Source organism: Bombyx mandarina, chromosome 05 (genome assembly GCF_030267445.1).
Source record: "Bombyx mandarina strain Sakado chromosome 05, ASM3026744v2".
NCBI lineage: Eukaryota > Metazoa > Arthropoda > Insecta > Lepidoptera > Bombycidae > Bombyx > Bombyx mandarina.
The window spans coordinates 9,193,716-9,212,778 of NC_143212.1; the positions used below are offsets into that span (position 1 = coordinate 9,193,716).

Genomic DNA, 19,063 nt, shown 5'->3' on the forward strand with positions numbered 1-19,063 from the left:
ACAATAGTGAATTAACAGCAGTTGTAGTTGCAACAAAAAAAATTGGAATTTATTTCTTTTTAATAATATTTTGCAACAAATTCCATTAAAGACTAAAAGATTCCCTCTTTAATCAGCAAGTAATGAAATGGACAGTTGTGAAACAACGGAAACTTGAAATTTACAAGGTGCTAACATTTTGTAACAGTAAATAAACACGTACGTTACGATCGAAACAGTTATCGATACACCTTTAAATGATAAGGAAAATATTGTAAGGAAGAATTAATATCGCTTACTAAGAACTTGGAATGTGGCGTGGCGTTTATAAATCATCAAATTAAGTTTATAAATTGAACTAAATTCAAATATTAACTTTCTGATAAAACGGCAAGCCGCCTAGCCGGTGTGGTCCATTCGTTATCTTAAAACGTAAAAACATTTTTTGGTTAGACGTCTTCAAACCAAAGTACTTGTCTAAGTCAACAGGTTGATTGAAAAAAATGTTTTATCGTTAGGGTTTTGTACCTGCGCCACCCGTGCCTGTTGGCTGTCCCAGAGGAACCATTGAAGCATAGAGAATGAATGATTTAAACCAGCTGTTATAAGACCTGACGCATTTACTTCAATTACCTATTTATTTTTTGTGATAATTAGGTTTTGAAAGTTTTTTTTTGTGCTGCTCTCGAATAAATGTGCATCATGAGAATCTTGACACGGATCTTAAAATCTTAAATATAATATTTGGTTTATAAAATTCTAGAGACATTATAATTTAATATATTTTTGACCTGGGAATTGCTAAAACCAAAGCAGATGGAAGATATTAATAATTTATTCCTACAAATTGGTTTAATATTCTTATGAAAACACTGTAGTGCGACTAAGTCGAATAATATGAACTCCATTACTAATATTTAATTCAATTAGATCGACTTCCAATCATTATACAATTGATGTTCCTTATGTTCTAGGGTGTGTGGCATTCACCTTGTAGTGACAACGGGGCTGGCTGCCATTAAATTCTAGAAGGGCTGTAAACTTGTCCACGCTTAAAGTGGAAGAAACCCACTACTAAAGATATATGCTATATTCCACAGTAGATAATGCTAATCATGTACCTATGTTTTAATGTGCAGCAAGGCATTTTCAAAGTATATGTGCTGTTAATATTAAAATATAATACAAAACCATTGATAGTAGGCGGAGGCCTACACACCGTGTTCTTGTGGTACAAGTTTGGCGATGACAAGGTAAGGAAGTATCTTATGAACTTTCTGTTTTATTCACAAATTTACTCAGGAGTTATATATCATGTGATTGAAATGATTGCATCGCTGCGACCGGTAATACGGATTTATTTGTCAATAGCCTGAAAATATGTAGTTTTAAAATCCGCATAGAAATAGGCTCCGGTATTAGTGATATCATCGATCTATTAACGTTCTAAAACACAGAATACTCTAAATGGTTCTATGAATACTTTTAAAAATTTAATACTAGCAGTATTTTAATGTATCCGAATGAAAGAATATTTTTGGTCATGTGAGTACGTTGTAAAATTGGAATACAAGTAAACATAAAACTTTTCAATTTAAAGTAAGTACTTTATCGTTATCTCCTCAATAAAATTCTGTTTAAACTTGACTACCGAAATAATGAACTGAAAAGTCACCCGTATCATTTTATATTGGTTGTAATTAAAACACGACTTATAACTTTATAGTGCAAAAAAAAAAATCTTAAAATTTTTATTTTCGTTTCGGTTCGCTAATTTTAATAGGTTTTTTGGTTTGTATTATTAAGTTTAGTAGACCTTGATCGTGTGGTTAAGCACATGAGTAAGTTGCTATAGCATTGTGTTTCCTGCTGGACTAACGCAGCGTACGTGAAGTTAATTCAAATGTGTTGAAGAGGTCAAACGCACCTGACTTCACAATCTGTGCTTTCCTATAACATGTCACATTTATTTTGCCATATGTCACTAGTTGATCACATGATCTGGAAGCTATCTTAGATTATTAGGTCTAAACACGTCCTTTTCTGATTCCTAGATATCATTTATAAAAACAACTCTTTTACGATTTCCAATCTTTCGAAATCGTTTTCTTTGTAAAACTTATTAAGTATGCGAGGTTAAACTATCAAAGTGCTTTGATTAACATGCTTTCAATTCAATACTAATTTGCTTATACATAATTACTTCTACATACAGAATAGTACGCTTTTATAATACTAAATCTCTGTATTTCGTCATTGAGACATGATAAAATGTGTGGCAGTTCTTAATTCCAATAATAAGCAAATAAACACGTAAACGCTATTTCGTCTCCTATATTTAATTTTTAATGTACATGCTGTCAGATAGTAGTCGGTGTAAATATTAATTTATATTAAAATATTGTAAGCCATGTTCCTTTTCTACTTAATAGTTTCTTCGTAATCTCTTCTTCGTAATGACATTTTAATAAAACGATATACAGTATTTTCTAGTTGCTTAGGCCTAGCGTTGTGTTTCCTGTCTAGAGTAGAGGGGCGAACTCTCATAGCGTCGATGCTCACTGCGTAATATAAATAATAGGTATTTCAGTAACTCCTTATACAGTAAGTTTTAATTCAAATGTCAAGGACCATAAGTACTTTACTGCATCTGCTGATGCTATTGAGTAAATTATTAAACGATATTTTTTATTCTGGGAAATTTCGCCATACTCAGAACGGCAACTGACTGACGAATAGGCAAAGCGCATTGAAAATGTTGGTAGACTTATTTATGGCGCTTGTAGAAAACAAATAATTATCAGTTACATATATTGAAGATTCATCGGTAAATAAGTGAGAAAAGCTAAAGGAAACTTTTGAAAGGATACGTGAAATAAATTTAACCAATATTCCATTGTTGTGGAACTTCAAATTGAAGACGGTCTATAGTCCACAGTCTACTACGGGACACTTAATATTTAATATATTATGATATTTATCATTACACTAAGTGGGTTGATGAGACAGCCCAGAATCAGCCTAAGCATTACTACTTACCTCACACAGCATTTGCATAAACGTTTACGTAATGCAAACATTTATTTTTTGCAGTTTTACGACAATCAAACTACATCAATAAGGGATTAATAGATACTGTACCTTAATACCTTAGTTTAACGCAATTAAACCACATGTTGAACGTTACTAAGCTTGAGTGATGTGCAGCGCATCCAAATAAACGAGGTCAATGTAAGCGGTTAAATACCACATACTGTAAATAGTTTGTAGCGTTGTTACAGACGCTTTCGAGGTGTGTGTGGGCGCGTAGTCTGTTGTTAGAAGCATGTGCCGTGCGTATATACAGGGTGTAATGGAACCATTACAAAAAAGGGAAGACTGGTCAAATATAATAGTATTAACCTAATAATACCTAAAAAATACGCTGTTCTACAAAAGAGTCCGCTTAGATTCTTCTAATATATATTCGACTACACATTCATCCTACAATCACAAATTTTAGTGATAAGTACTTTTTGACTAGATTCAGCAGAGTAGAGCTGCCAAAATACATGAAAAATCCTAACTTAGAGCCATTGAGTGTCGAAAGTTTTTATATTGTTTACGATTATAATAAAACTTTTATAATTATATTTTATTATTATACATTATAACGATTAATGATATTATAAATCGAATTAATTATTGGACATAGCTTTCTTGTTGTTATTATTTTTTCTGAATAATTTATTTGAAAATATTCCAGATATTGACCTCGTGTTTGCATTCATAATATTTTTTTACGGCGTTAACGGATATTACTAACCATTTATTACCAAAAAAATCTTTGGCTCAACTGAGTTCTAAACCCTTTAAAATAATCTTACGTATCTTTTAATTTTAAACCGAATCATAATCACAGTGGCCGTTGACATACCGAAGTAAATAAAATATGTCGTACCTAATTAGTGAGTTCAGAAATGTTCGTATTATTTTTAAAAAAAAGTGATTAAATCTAAGGTCAACGTGATCGTTTTTACGTCGGTATGTGAAGTGTGAGCTTTGTTTTAATTCTGCTGGCGGTGTTATTGTTCCGGGCGGGTGCGTTGTACGGAAGCCAGGTCGTTAGTAATCATGACCAGGGTCGGGGAACACACGAAGCCGTTACTATAAACCAGATTCGTCGTCATAGAAGGTAGCTATAAGGTTTTATTTAAGAAACGATGTTTACTTTAACTTCTGAAAAAAAAAACATTTAAGAAACGAAGACTCGTAAATGTTTTAACTTCTGAAAAAAAAAACACAAACTTCTTTTTGTGTTAAAATAGTTCACAAACTACAAATAAGATTAAGAAAAGTATTAACTAAAATTAAATTGCTTAGCTTTTTTTTAGCTTTTTAAATATAACCACCGTTATGTATTTATATTTTAAATGCAGGTCATGAAAACAATAGGCGTCTCGGCTAGATTTGGTGCTTAGGCTGTTAAATAAAGCATGATAAAATGCTTCTTACATTGATGAAGATGACGTACGACATCAACATTCGTGAGTAGTCGTTCTTGACTTAAATGATAATAGCTAAAGGGATCTTAATTAGCGTTCCAATAGCTTAAGTCTGCAATTGCAATTTGCAGTACATAAAATGGTCGGGCTGCTTTTCAAACCTGTTCCATAATATGTCAAGCTTAGAAGGAGGAATTATATAAATCTAGATAGTCAAGCGGTATCCCAGTTAATGAGAGAACAATCAAAATATTTTTTACGAGGTTTTCAAAAAGGCGGGATACAATATTCGAGTTCATAATATGAATATCTCATAGGTACGTATTTAGCACGCAAGCATACATTCTATGTACAACGCGTGTATTAAAACTATTTCTTTGGTACATTCAGCGGTTTGAATTGATTTTGAAATTATAACATAATAAAGCTGTAAGATATATCTTAATAATGATAGTGATTTCAAATAGGTCGTATATACGACCACTGCTATATAAAGTCTGCTATTTTGACGCAATTCAATGCTTTCATTTTTCTGAATTACTTATTGCGATATCTACTCATTATAAAAATACTTTTAAAAAACAAATTGTATACTGCCCGTTTTCACAAAATAATTTATAGGGTTATTAACAGTAATTTAGTGATATTTGAATTAATATTTTCTAAGTAAAGTAGTGTTAGTGTAGGTTATTCTGTGCCTTAAGTGTTACAGCGAAATTATGAAAGCAATAATAACAAAATGCTAAGTAACAGAGTATGAAGTGTATACCGGATCTAAAAGATAGCATCAGTGCTAAAGTTAGCAGCAATTAAAGAATAGGTCACCGGAAACATATCCTTGCTGAAGAGTTCGAAGTAATGTTTAGCTCGCTGAGCTTAGCTGACCTTGAGTTATTTATTAGGCAGCCCTCGGAGGCGCTTATTCTGTCATTAGCAGCCCCGATGAAGCTGGAAATCCACTAGCAATGTCTCCAATTTCAATTAAAAATGTTCTTTAAATTAAAATAAATGCTCAATCACAGTGTACCTTACCGCAATTACTTAATATGATTCTAGGCGACCAGGAATAGGAGAGTTGTCTAAGATGACGCATTTATTCTACGAAATTATGATACGTAGTTAATAAGAGTAACTCAAGGTGTCCCCAGTCTGTTTTATTTTAATATTCAAAGAGGCTTCTCATTGGATGGGCAAACTTTATCTCATGATTAAAAAAAAAATCAATGCTTAGAAGTTAAAGACAAGTAGACTTCAGATCCTCAACATGAACGTTAGCTTAAGTTCACCTCCACATAAATATCTTACCAGATACACGGAGCGGAAACATTAAATACGAAAACATAAAACTCAAATAGACGAGCAGGTAGACTCTGTGTATTTAACATGTGGTAAACGAAGCGCGTCGTAAGCCAAGGCTAATCATTGTGGCGTGACCTTTACAAAGTTCATTTCATAGATCTGTCTTCTTATTGACTTTGTGCATCGAAACCACGAAGCCCAATCGTAGAATAAATAATGAGTTACTAACACATTTCGGTTGCGCAATTTGTTAATAAGTACTTCAAAGTACCCACTGCTATTTTAGGATTCAGTGATTATACTGATTTTATGAATAGGTTGGTATTTAAACGGATAATTTTCTTCCCTATTAACGATTATCTTCAAGCTTTGTTCAAAGAACATATCCGTCGACCCGAGAAATATTATGTCAAATTTAATATTAACTTTCCTGAAGAGGAAACTAAATAAGTATAGCTTTTTTTTTTTATTGCTTAGATGGGTAGACAAGCTCACAGCCCACCTGGTGTTAAGTGGTTACTGGGGCCCATAGACATCTACAACGTAAATGCGCCACCCACCTTGAGATATAAGTTCTTAGGTCTCAGTATAGTTACAACAGTTACCCCACTCTTCAAACCGAAACGCATTACTGTTTCACGGCTGAAATAGACGGGGTGGTGGTACCTACCCGGGCGGACTCACAAGAGGTCCTACCACCAGTAAAGCTATATGTATAGTATATAAGTATAGCTTAATGAAAACCGAAAGCAATACTTTCTTAGTACATATTTCTTAATTATTTTTACTTGATTGGGTGAATGAGTTCATGCTCCACAATCCGAAGCCATTTCTGGAATCTATAGATATCATAACATCAATCCAGAGACCCACTCCGAGACAGGAGTTGATGTATGAATTCTTAACAGCTATCACATCATACAAACCTGAACGTAGGATTATTTCGTAGCAAAAATTCTTAGCAAGTGAAGCTTACAATACAGATTGGCACCACTAAAAATAAATATCACAATGAGATCGCAGTCCTCATACCTGCTCAAACTTATGCGTGCTTCCGTTGATTTTTAATTCGGTTGTAATATCGCGTGCGTGGTAAAAGCGAATAATAAAATTATATTTTCTAATATGATTGTGTGCGTGTGTGACTTTCAATTCAAAATACTTTTTATTTCAGGCAGAAAACGTTAAAATTGGTACATAATTAATAATAATAAAGACATTAATTTCACCCTAAAACTGATTCCAAAAATAGTTTTCCTTAATGAATTAAAAATGATCGTAACTTACAAAAGTAAATTGAGGTATGTATAGATTCTTAAGAACGTAAACTTAAAAATAAATTAGCGTACTGATACAACTGCCCCGCATGGGAGGAGTGGCGCCGTGTCCTCGTCGCAAAAATAGGAAACGACTTGTCGTTGCCGAGTGTTGTGGCATCGATGCTCGGTGACGACGAGTCGTGGAAGGCGATGCTCGACTTCTGCGAGTGCACCATCTCGCAGAAGGAGGCGGCGGGGCGCGTGAGAGACGCACAATCCCTCAGCCGTCGAGCGGGGGCCAGGGAGGCGGATCGCCCAAGCCCTGGCCCTCTAAGTGTTTCGGGTTCGGGATGTATTAATCCTTATCAATAAATAAGTATCTCATACTATTAACAGCGTCAATAGTAATTTTGATACTAAGTTGTAGTACTTGTGTTTGTTATTTAGTATTACATATTATCAAGTTTAATACTTAGTTCTCTTTGTGTTTTGCTGTGCATGTTCATGTACTCTAAAGAATAGTTTACATAGCTTAGTCGCCCACTGCGATCGCAAAACCCGTTATCAACATCGAATAAATAAGAGCAATTAAACTACTTGTAGTACTACTGAGAACCGTAATACGTTTTCAACGGTCACCGTTTGTCACGAAGCTACCATTCGGCTTCAGATTGAACCCCTCCCCGGTATCTCCCGAACACTTCAAGACAAATTTGCAAGGGATTAAAGAAAACTGTACTCATGAATCTCACTCGATTAAAAACAAGAAAGACTTTGGAAATGTATATCAAAGCGCGTGGCTGAGCATTGTTGAGATATATATTTGGCTTCAATAGCCACTGTTTATCAGACTGACAATTAAACTCATAAGTTATTTTATAGTATTATATATTTTATTGCTTAGATGGGTGGACGAGCTCACAGCCCACCTGATGTTAAGTGGTTACTGGAGCCCATAGACATCCACAACGTAAATGCGCCACCCACCTTGAGATACAAGTTCGAAGGGTCTCAAGTATAGTTACAACGGCTGCCCCACCCTTGAAACCGAAACGCATTACTGCTTCACGGCAGAAATAGGCAGGGTGGTGGTACCCACCCGCGCGGACTCACAAGAGGTCCTACCACCAGTAAAGCTTATTTTTAAGCGTTGTCGAACGAAAATTATTAAATTCCTACAAAGCCGTTATGTTAATTACTGTGATAATGCGTCGAAAGTAATTACGACGAATTACTTGTTGGATGCGTGTGAAACTCGCTATGGGTCTCACGGTTGCGATCAAGTACGATAAACAGGCATCGGTGCTGATCTGAATGATATCACGGTTCATAATCCAGGTCACCTTGACAGCTAAAACTCGTTAGCAATGATAGAAATCATTATCGACTTCGTACTTATTGCAATCGGTCACTAGTTATGTTATTATTTGTTAACGACCTATAGAATAAGAACACCAGCCAGATGGTTAGATCTAGTAAGAGAAGCACTTGGTAGTAATCTGTACCATGTGGTTCGTGCCACCGATGATCGAACACAGTGGAAGAACGTCGCATGTGGTCGAGATCCTCAGTAGTGAGGAAACAATATAGAAGAAGAATAGAAATTGTCAAATTGTAATATTAATACTATTCACAAATTATAAACAGCTGAAATTCCTTCTAAGAATTGCTTTTGTTTTTGTTTTTAATAAGTATAGAGGCCCAAACGAGCTCGCGGGCTTACTAGCTAGCTTCAATTAAGCCCATGGATATATTACGGCGCGATTGTTGTGAGGCTGGTCTTATAAAATATTTACGCTGAGCCACCTTAAATTTAATTCATAATAATGTGAGTGTGCGGTGTGGGTGGTTTAAGTTATAGCTATAAATCGGAGTGCTCTAAAATATAAGATTACATTTTTCTTCATTAGTTACATGTATTTAGCATAAACAAACTTGAGTTTTCCATTACGGATACGAGCTTGACACGTCACGGTCATTGACTTTTTAAAATGGCATACATATACATAAAAAGGTGCTATAGTCCCGTGAGAAACACAAGGAAAATTAACAAGAATCTCTGGTTACTAGTTCATAGATTATGTTAGTGTGTGTGTGTTTTTAACACGCTTTTACTGGACAGAATCTTTGAACGTTATTTTAACGACTTCAAGATTTTCGATTAATTTGAGAATTTGCAAATGCATCAAAAATCGATAACAATACATTAATTTCACTTTAATATCCTTACCTTACTGGTGGTAGGTAGGATCTCCTGTGAGTCCGTGCGGGTAGGTACCACCGCCCTGCCTATTTCTGCCGTGAAGCAGTAATGCGTTTCGGTTTGAAGGGTAAGTAAGGCAGCCGTTGTAACTATACTGAGATCTCAGAACTTATATCTCAAGATGGGTGGCGCATTTACGTTGTAGATGTCTATGGGCTCCAGTAACCACTTAACACCAGGTGGGCTGTGAGCTCCTCCACCCAACTAAGTAATAAAAAATAAATAAAAAAATACCTGCATCAACACGATAAAAAAATAAAATTAAATTGTTAGTTATGTTTCCTATTTAACACGTTTAACGCCAGACTAGAAACCAGCGGGTCGCGGCGGACGCCCTGTGACTGCCAATAAGCCGGGTCTGGTGTGTCTGCCATTTGACATCTCATGAGTAGTCACTGTTTCGTCCATTATGTTTGAGTTATTTCTTGGACACATATACATAATAAGGTATTGAAAGGTCCACAGCTAACTTGAGGTTTCGGCATTACAGAAGCTTTATAAAGGCTAAGAAAGCTAAAGCTCTGAAGGGCTATAAACTCTCAATTGCGTTGGAATAAACGTGATCATACACCTTAAAACTTCAACATGATTTCTTTCTAGTTTACCAGGTTTATAGCAGACTATAGACCTTTCCAACATGCTCCAACTAATGATTATAATTGTTAATAAATTTAACCAAGTTTTCTACACAGGGCTACTTCGGCGGCTTGATAAAAAATTTGTTGCTTTTGACATAGTTATTACATCATATTGATCATGAGGCAATTATCCCTCGTATTTCAAGTAAATATAGGATTATACTACAATAATGTTTGTGATTCATCGTGGCCTAAAGGACAAGACGCTTGGTGTAATCGTATTTAGTGATGCTACGAAGCCGGTGTTCGAATCCGGCATGCAGGTACCAATTTGTTTAATGAAAAACGTATTTGACACATGTTCATGAATTTCCTTCAAATACAGTATGTTTTAATGATCGATATCATTAGGACAAAATAGCCCTTTAAAATGTTTTAGTCAATCAGTTATTTGCATATGAAAGATCGAAATAATTTTGCTGGGAGCTTCAATTGTATTGCATCATTGGTTTCAATTACAAGCGAGGTTGTTGAACTGCATATTGTTGAAGTTAATTGTCTGAATAGAGTGAGCTATCTATTTCTTTTGTTTTGTGTCGCAATGTTTATAGTGAAAACACACCCATCGTGTGATCCTTTTGATCCTTGTGAATTCCTTGTGATCCTTTCTAAGGCAATAAAAAAGCCAAAGCTTGTGTCTTTGTTTTTACTTGAGCATAAAAACTGGACATGGTCTACGTAGCTTTACTACTCTGTGGAACTATGTGTCATGATATCAGCAGGTGCTTTTTACCTTCACACCACTCCACGCGTGTATATAATCAAAGTCCACATGTTAGCAAAGATCCCCTCTGTTACTTTAAACTATTGCCTTCATCCTACTACTTTAAACAATTGCCTTTTTAGGCAGCGGCTTGGCTCTGCCCCTGGCATTGCTGAAGTCCATGGGCGACGGTAACCACTCACCATCAGGTGGGCCGTATGCTCGTCTGCCTACAAGGGCAATAAAAGAAAAAGAAAAAAAACCACAATACATTTCCAGAAATTATTTTTGTCACGAACCGTTTGGCTTTGGAATGAACGTCCTACCATGATCCTGAGGAACTAATATGATGATCTTTTAAAGTAAACGCTAAAAGGTAGGCCAAAGGAGTAGGTTCAAGTATTTATTATATGTATGCAAGCTTATCTTCAAAATGTCTTAGCGAGATTTAGGTATATGTCGTTTTTAAAAAAATTATGATGGCCGCCGCCATATCCTTTTTCAAACGAGATTTTTGAAGTATCATTCTCGGTAGTTCATAGCAGAAGCTAGTTCATAGACAACTAAATCGTCATTGTTAATATTCATCACTGCCTTTAGCTACTCACCATTAGTATGATTGTACTAAAAACATACAACTATCATTACAAATAACAACAGAATATTCTTGTTAAAAAATTTAGTAGTTTCAAATGGAGTCTAAATATTGCGCTGAAAATGAAGCTACATAAACATTTAAAATGATCACACGCGCTGTTTGTGTGAAGAGTGTCGGTAGCATCAGTCCTCAACAGTATAAAGTTTCAGCCTGAGAACCGACCGCGATCTCAACGCCAGTTGGTTCCACTCGAGTGCATCTATGAACAACGACAGATGTACATGGCATCACCGTTATGTAGACCGCTAGACAAATGCTCTACTATGCAAGTGTTATTGGATAAAATATTGAATACATTTCTGTAGGAAGCAAATTAGGGGGTTTCTTGAACATTTTCGATTCGATCATAAGTTTCTAATTTAAATTTACTTGGCGTATGTTGTGTTTTTTTTTATTTCGCAAAGCTAGTTAACAAATGTTAATTGTAGGCCGTTTTTTTTTTTTGATCCTACCTATGCTTATAGCCTTGAGAGGCTATTTCAGCTTCGCCCTAACGTTTGTAAGTGAGTTCGCGGGGCTCAACCGAAGAGTTGCTAACACTGACCCTAGCAAGAGCAGTGCTTCGCAGAATCTACCACCGGATCGAAAACGCGACCCACTGAGAAGATCCGGCGATAAACTCAGTGGGCTGTGTCTATGGGTTAATTCGCTCGTCGAGCCCTTCGTCGCAAGCGACGGGTTCGACGAGGACGGTGATCGGTTGTAGGCTGTAAGTTACAACTAATAGCTCTAAAACATTTTTTCAGATGACCGGGAGTATCTTAATGATTCTCGATGACGGTTTTTGTTTGTACGAGTATTTGCGGTCATAAATGTGGCTTATTCTATCTGTGATTTTTAATAATGACATCTTCCTTCCTTCCTTCCGCTAGTACAAATGTATGAGTAACTTCCGCCACTATAAATTAATTATGGTTTAAAGCAAATCAAAATAATATGACTCATATTTATCCTGCAATTCAAGTCTAATTTCAAGAACACAATGTGAGTAATAGACCGCCTTTGAAACGAATTCTCTCATGATATTTCTTGAATTATATAATGGGAAGCTTTTTGGATTGAATCCACGTTCTTTTTAAAATTATATTTGAGAAAAGTCCTCAGTAGTAGGCAACGGCTCTACATTATATTTTGGGTATTTAAATAAAATATATTGCGTTTTTCGTCGCTTATATTGTTACTAGTCAAACCCAGCTAGTTTTGCTGGTAGATTTTTTCATTTAACTTTGGTCATATCGCTACTAAACTAAACAGAACCGCCCACTAGGCCAATTTTAGCAGCAATCTGCACTAGCAGTAGGCAGCGATTTGGCTGTGCCCCTGGCATTGTCGATGAAGATGTCCATTAGAAACGGTGACTACTTACCATCAGGTGGGTTGTACGCTCACTTGCCAGCCAGAAAACTGAATGATTTCCTGAAATATTTATCGAATCTGTCCAGCTGTTTCGGAGTCTAGGTGTCACACACACATAGGCACATCGACTTATACATATAAATATATGGATTAATTATTAGATAAATTAATTTAATTATCAAAGACATGTTACCCTTCAGAAATTTACTTTCATAATCTGGATCGCGCACATCTAGGCCGGACGCAATTTCTGGACCATAATGAATATTGCTTCTTCATTGTTCTCGCAAACTTTCGCTTTCGTGTGTTGCATCTTACACAATCATAGGTTACAACAACACGTTTGAGCGTAAGAACATTGAGTATGAGATCTTAGTCAAGGTTTTTCATGACTGGATATAGAGATCAAAAGCCAGTCGCGCAGCTACGACTTATTATAAAACCCGCTGACAGCGAATACCATCTAATGTGGATTCGATTTGATGACAAAAAAATAGCTTTTAATAGCTACAATACCTATTTATTTTGAAAAATAATCGTAAGCGTATTTAAAGAGCAATATGTAGCAAATACAACAATAGGTAGTCTTATTGTTGTATTTGCTACATATACCTAACCAACTATGGTTAGGCTGACTGCAACTAATTTCTTCAGCAGATCTAGATCTTAGTCAAGGTTTTTCATGACTGGATATAGGGATCAAAAGCCAGTCGCGCAGCTACGACTTATTATAAAACCCGCTGACAGCGAATACCATCTAATGTGGATTGGATTTGATGACAAAAAAATAGCTTTTAATAGCTACAATACCTATTTATTTTGAAAAATAATCGTAAGCGTATTTAAAGAGCAATATGTAGCAAATACAACAATTGGTAGTCCTATTGTTGTATTTGCTACATATACCTAACCAACTATGGTTAGGCTGACTGCAACTAATTTCCTCAGCAGTTTCATTTTTCAGCTTGTTTTTGCCCATGACATTGTTGACGTCCTTCAGCGACGTTCCTTCGGTGACGGTCACCATCATGACCCAAAGACTGTAATGGTTCGACTTACGTTTCATATAGTGGAAACAATTGATCAGGTCAAACCGATTTTTTTTTTGCAAGACTTAAAGTACTTTATATCTCCGTTCCAAGATTCCCAATTTAGAATAAAAGTTCTAAGAGGGATTGCCTTGGAACTTGGGCATCATAAGCAATGTGTATTCTGAGAAGTAGCACCACCAGTCAATAACGACGATGCACAAAGCGAGCAATCCATATGTAGAGTCCTTCGGGAATTTCTCTTACATGTATAATAAAACCTCTCGAAGACTTCCTCAATGATTTATTAAGAATATGAGTATATGACCTACCTCGTTTATTTGCGACATTAATAGGTACATCAAAGAGTGATTGAGGTACACAAAAAGTATAGCTGAAGAAACTGATAGATTATTTGCTCTGAAGGCAGAGCTTCGGCGAGTTTTTTCACTATCCTTTCTGGTACACAGTAGAGTCTCTTAGCTTAAGGCTATAGAGAATGGAATGTTTATTAAAACAAATCGATGGTCGCGGACCATATATATCGCCAAAGACCGCTCGCATAGTTTTTCTCCTCACAATTTTTATTCATCTCAGTTTAAACTGATGGTTTATCTTTCAGTCGATCACAGTTGTCGTATTTATTCTAGCTACCGCTATAACTTAATACCTGACATATATTTTCATTGGGATGTGTCAGTAAAATTTTATCACGTTCGAATATTGGTTATTGAAGTGAGTAAGCGACTGTAGTACGTTGTATTGAATGTTAATAAATTGAATCGTCGTAATATCACTACAGTGACTAAAGAGTTAAATAATAGTGCTACGATAGTGACTCATCCATGTAACTCATGGTGTGGTTTTAGTTAAGTAATACTAAATTGGAAAATAGATTAGCCAATAATTGTTTTTGTTTTAAATGATTGCATTGTGTAGTGACTTTTTTTTTTTTTTTTTCTATTCAAAATATAGACTAGTGACTACTAAATTCATTTTTAGTAATTAAAATAAAATTAATATTCAATTTTCTAAGGCTGCCATCTCTTACAAACATTCCACATCATAACCTGAGCACATTCTTTGAATCTCAAAATCTGAATGCAAAATCATTAAATAACGCTAGATGTCGTATGTTGTTTAAGTTAAGAGGTACACGTATAGATGGCGTTATTTCGATTTTAAAAGTCCCTGAAAAGCTTTCGAGCGCAAATAAATGTAGAGCTCTACAGCCGTTAGGGGAGAACTTTATAATTTCTTAATCCATTGCTTCTCTCAAATACAGTAGACAGCGCGTACCGAAAATATTAGTGATACTGTATGATGATATTAAAATAATATTAAGGTTTAAGAGTATCCGATTGGGTATCTGGGTGAGTGGGAGTTGTGTACGCGGGACCGGCCGGCGGCGGCAGTATTCTTGTGCTCGCTACAGTGGCAGGTGGCACGCAACCCCGCGACTCAAATAACTTACGTCCGCGAAAACATTGTTTGTTACCTTCCTGCTCATAACTGTGATAGTTTTCGATTACTTCGCGGTGTAACTGAAGCTTTTCTGACTGTTTATAATGTTAAGAATTTGAAACAGTGTCGTGTGAGTGTTCTAAGAAATACCGGCTCCGTCAGTCATGTCATCAAGTACGGTTTAAGTGCAAAATCTTCTTGAGTTCCACTAAAAATGCTCACAAGCACATTGGGACTGAGTTTGATGTGAATCTGGGAATTTAGATCAAAGAGCGCTTTTACGGTTTATTCGGGAGTGAGTACATTTTTCTATTTGCAATCTGATAGCTTTACAATATCAATATTATTAATATTACGAAATAATTAAATAGATATGCTTCCTCGTGTCCGTAACAAAATAAACAATATTGTATCAAATGGAATACTGCACCAAATCATATAAGGTTCATTTTCAAAAAAACTTTCTGAAAGCCTTATATTTTAAATTATAATTGCGCCATCGTATCATTCTGTATTCTCCCGCTGTATCTCTGTCTTATGTCGGAGCTATACCAAATCGCAGTTTCATAGCTGGAACAGACTAGTGAATTTGTTGGGTTATTATCCTATTAGATCATGTAGACTACTAAATGTATGGGGGCGACCAGCGCGGTTGGTGTGCGAGGCCGTGGTTGAGTTGAATGGCCGCTAGCGCGCTCGCCGTGCATCAATCGTACTTACCTCACCTTGGCAATAATCTCATTTGTTTCTTAGCGGAACTGATTGCTATTCTGTAGCTTCACTCATTTTATGTACCCATGGTTTATTTACGAATACGCATCTTATTTATGATCATAGTTGAAAACAAAATACATTTCCAAATGCATAAGTAAAATTTTCTAGATATTCAGAATTTGAATCTTAGTTGTTCTAAGTTCCTATAACACGCCAAAACCAGTTAAAATATTATATACCTACATAATAAATACATCTACTAGATCGATTTCCAAATTGATACCGAAAGTGACTTACTACAAATTGGTTTTAGGCTGACGGTCTCTCGAGATACGTTTTTTCTGGAGTACTGAGAAAAGATTAAACATCTACTTGACTACATACACTACATACAATAGAAGTATTGATTTTCCTACGTTTAAAGTTCTGAGGCTTTTTCATTGGGAATAGTTATGATTAATTCAATCAAAGTTATTATTTGCAATGACTTGGATATACCAACGTAGTAGAGCAAATACTCGTAGTAAGCTTTTTCGAATTACAGTAGAACGCATATAATTTAAGGAAAGTCAAGTCATGTAATATAATAAGAATATTGTAATAGCATACAAAAGTTGACCAATAGAATATTATTGTACGACAAGAAAAAATCGGTACAACAATCTCAGGAGTAGTGGGTGAGTAATATCTTGAGAGGGTCAAGTACTCTCTTGGCCCCGCAGAGATTTGTAAATTAGGGTCCACTCTCCAGGCCACTTCAAATATACCCTCTGATATTCTTAGTTATTGCGGAACTCATAAAGTTCCTCAAGAAGAATCAGATCAAAGACTGAATCTTTGCCTACGCATTTCATAAAAAACTTGTGCTAAAAAAATTAAAAGCCTTAGCCTCAGTAGATTTTGTATGCTTTTAGGCGTAGCAATGAATAAACAAGTAAATAATATACCTGAATTAGTCGTCAACTTCAAGAGTGTAAGTATTAACGTTCCCATCAAATATCCTAAATTACTTAATTCGTGGAAATTGTTGGTATTAATCTGAGTAGAAGCAAACAGCTCGTTGGAATCTGAACCATCCTACAAAGCTGTTCGAACTCTTCTTGTGTGTGTTTGATAAGTTATTTATGTGTAACCTTAAACTCAATATCAGCTATTATTTTCTGCACGCTGATTTCCATAAGGGCTTACCAATTTACAAGGATTAAGTGTAATAAAACTTTCTTTCATTTGGATCAATCGACGCATAAAATGATAGTGTTTAATATTAGTAGGCTGCGTGAATGTGTGAAAACACAGAAATTTCTACAATCGCATATCATTTACACTAGTGTATGGAGTTAAGAAATACGATAAAGTTTATAGTAAAACTTTTTGAAGGTGAGGTAAATCTTTTGTTTTAAATTCTTAGTCAAACACATATTCCACTAATTTATCACATATGCCAGACTATAAATAGATGTTCTGTCTCGAAATTGTTTGCATTCAGACCCAGTATCGTTAGATGGGTCTGTAAATAGGTTCTGTTTATTGTGTTAGCCACGTCTCGTATACGAGTTGATGATGTCGCTATGAATATTCGCGGGTGGGCAGCGGGCGGGGCGGGAGCGGGTGTGGTCCGAACCATTGGACAATAGGACCTTTGTTGCAATGCCCATTTCCGATTACCAGATTGAATTGGTAACGTCAAAGCAAGCCTTTATCTCGTCAAAATAATCGAGTACTCTGCTACTGCTTTATGTTTACAATTTTTCGAATCGGTCGAAACATTCGACTACAGGAGAATCCAAAACTTTGACATCACTTAACAGTTTGAAGTCGACAATGTCTATTTCGATAAAAGTTATTCGTTACTAAGTGTAAAATACGAAAGTAGATATGTCTATTTGTTATGTTTTAACTACCAAACAATTGACCCATTTTTACGAAATTCAATATGGAAATAGCTTAAGCTCTAACAAAGAATATAAGGTACATTTCATTACATTGCTGAGTGCGGGTCTTTACTAACGCGGTATTGTGTGTTACACACAGAAAGCACACGGATGAAGCAGCGGGTGGAAAGCTAATAAGTTACATTCGAGAATTAAATGGAAGGATCATCGATTCCTGTTTGAGCATTCGGTTAAAGAGATTGTCAAAGTTGTTATTTAGTTTAACCTTTCGTCATGCGGGCTTACGAAGCGAAGCACAGCAAAATGACGCTTGGTCTGCGCATTGTTCCGGAAATTTAGTCATATTTGTTATGATCGCGTCTCATCAAAAGGTATTTTATTACGAGAGAAATATCGCTTTTAATTCACAAAGCGTGTGCAATGTGAACATAAAACAAAGTTTTAAAGGGGTTCCTCGTTAGTTGCTCACTTATACAACGAACATTCAGCTGAGTAGCGACGTCGGAAGTGAATATGGTAATTTCGGCATATTTCAAGTTTTCAACTTTATAGACATACTAGCGACCCGCCCTCGCTTCGCTTCGGAAACATTAAAACACACATGAAACAAAAAAATAAAATTTTTTTTTTTTTTTTTAAAAGTAGCCTATGTTCATCAGGGACAATGTCGGCTTCCAATGGAAAAAGATTTTTTCAAATCGGTCCAGTAGTTTCGGAGCCTATTCAAAACAAACAAACAAACAAATCTTTCCTCTTTATAATATTAGTATAGAGAAATAGCTATAGATAGCTTTATTTTCAACATCTATTTTATTCTTCAACCTGAAATTACTAATTCATTTGTATGAATTTAGTAAAATTTATCTATTTTAGCAGAGGCTCTAAAGAGATTATAGGTGCAACGGATGCTTCAAAATTCTAATTGAAAATGAAACAGGTTCTACGTTGAAATTGGATTGTAAAATATCAAAAATATCAGCATCAGCATCCGCTGTAATATGGATTCGCGCTGTGGGAAGCACCGCAGTTGCGAATTTATTGCAACGTGATAAGTTAGCCAAGTTATTATATATTTAGTCATACTACTACATCAATAGTAATTTATTTAATTAAATGTTGATCAACTAAAAAGTTTCTCGCAGCGCATTTACTAGTCTAAGAAACTAGGGTGTTAGCTGAAGAGCATAACGACAATATAATTACAACATGAGGCCTATAATAAGAAATGTAACGAATCATTAATTCTCCTCAGTGGAGTTGAAAAATGTTAAACTGTGGGCGGGACCGAGCCTCGAGTGAACCTTCACATGGTTACTGCTCTCATGG

The 19,063-nt window shown here is 35.6% G+C and overlaps 1 protein-coding gene across 6 annotated transcripts in view; it reads left to right on the forward strand.

Moving 5' to 3' along the window:
* Window positions 1–15,080: 15,080 nt before the first annotated feature.
* Window positions 15,081–19,063, forward strand: part of LOC114249559 (band 4.1-like protein 4A) — a 49,521-nt gene continuing 45,538 nt past the window's right edge. For 5 of the 6 annotated variants that reach the window (XM_028183192.2, XM_089727431.1, XM_089727432.1 and 2 more), the window contains exon 1: window positions 15,288–15,426. The gene's annotated coding sequence lies outside the window, so the exon portion shown is untranslated. Of the gene's footprint in view, window positions 15,427–19,063 lie in introns of all 6 variants that reach the window. The other variant, XM_028183184.2, reaches the window with a different exon arrangement.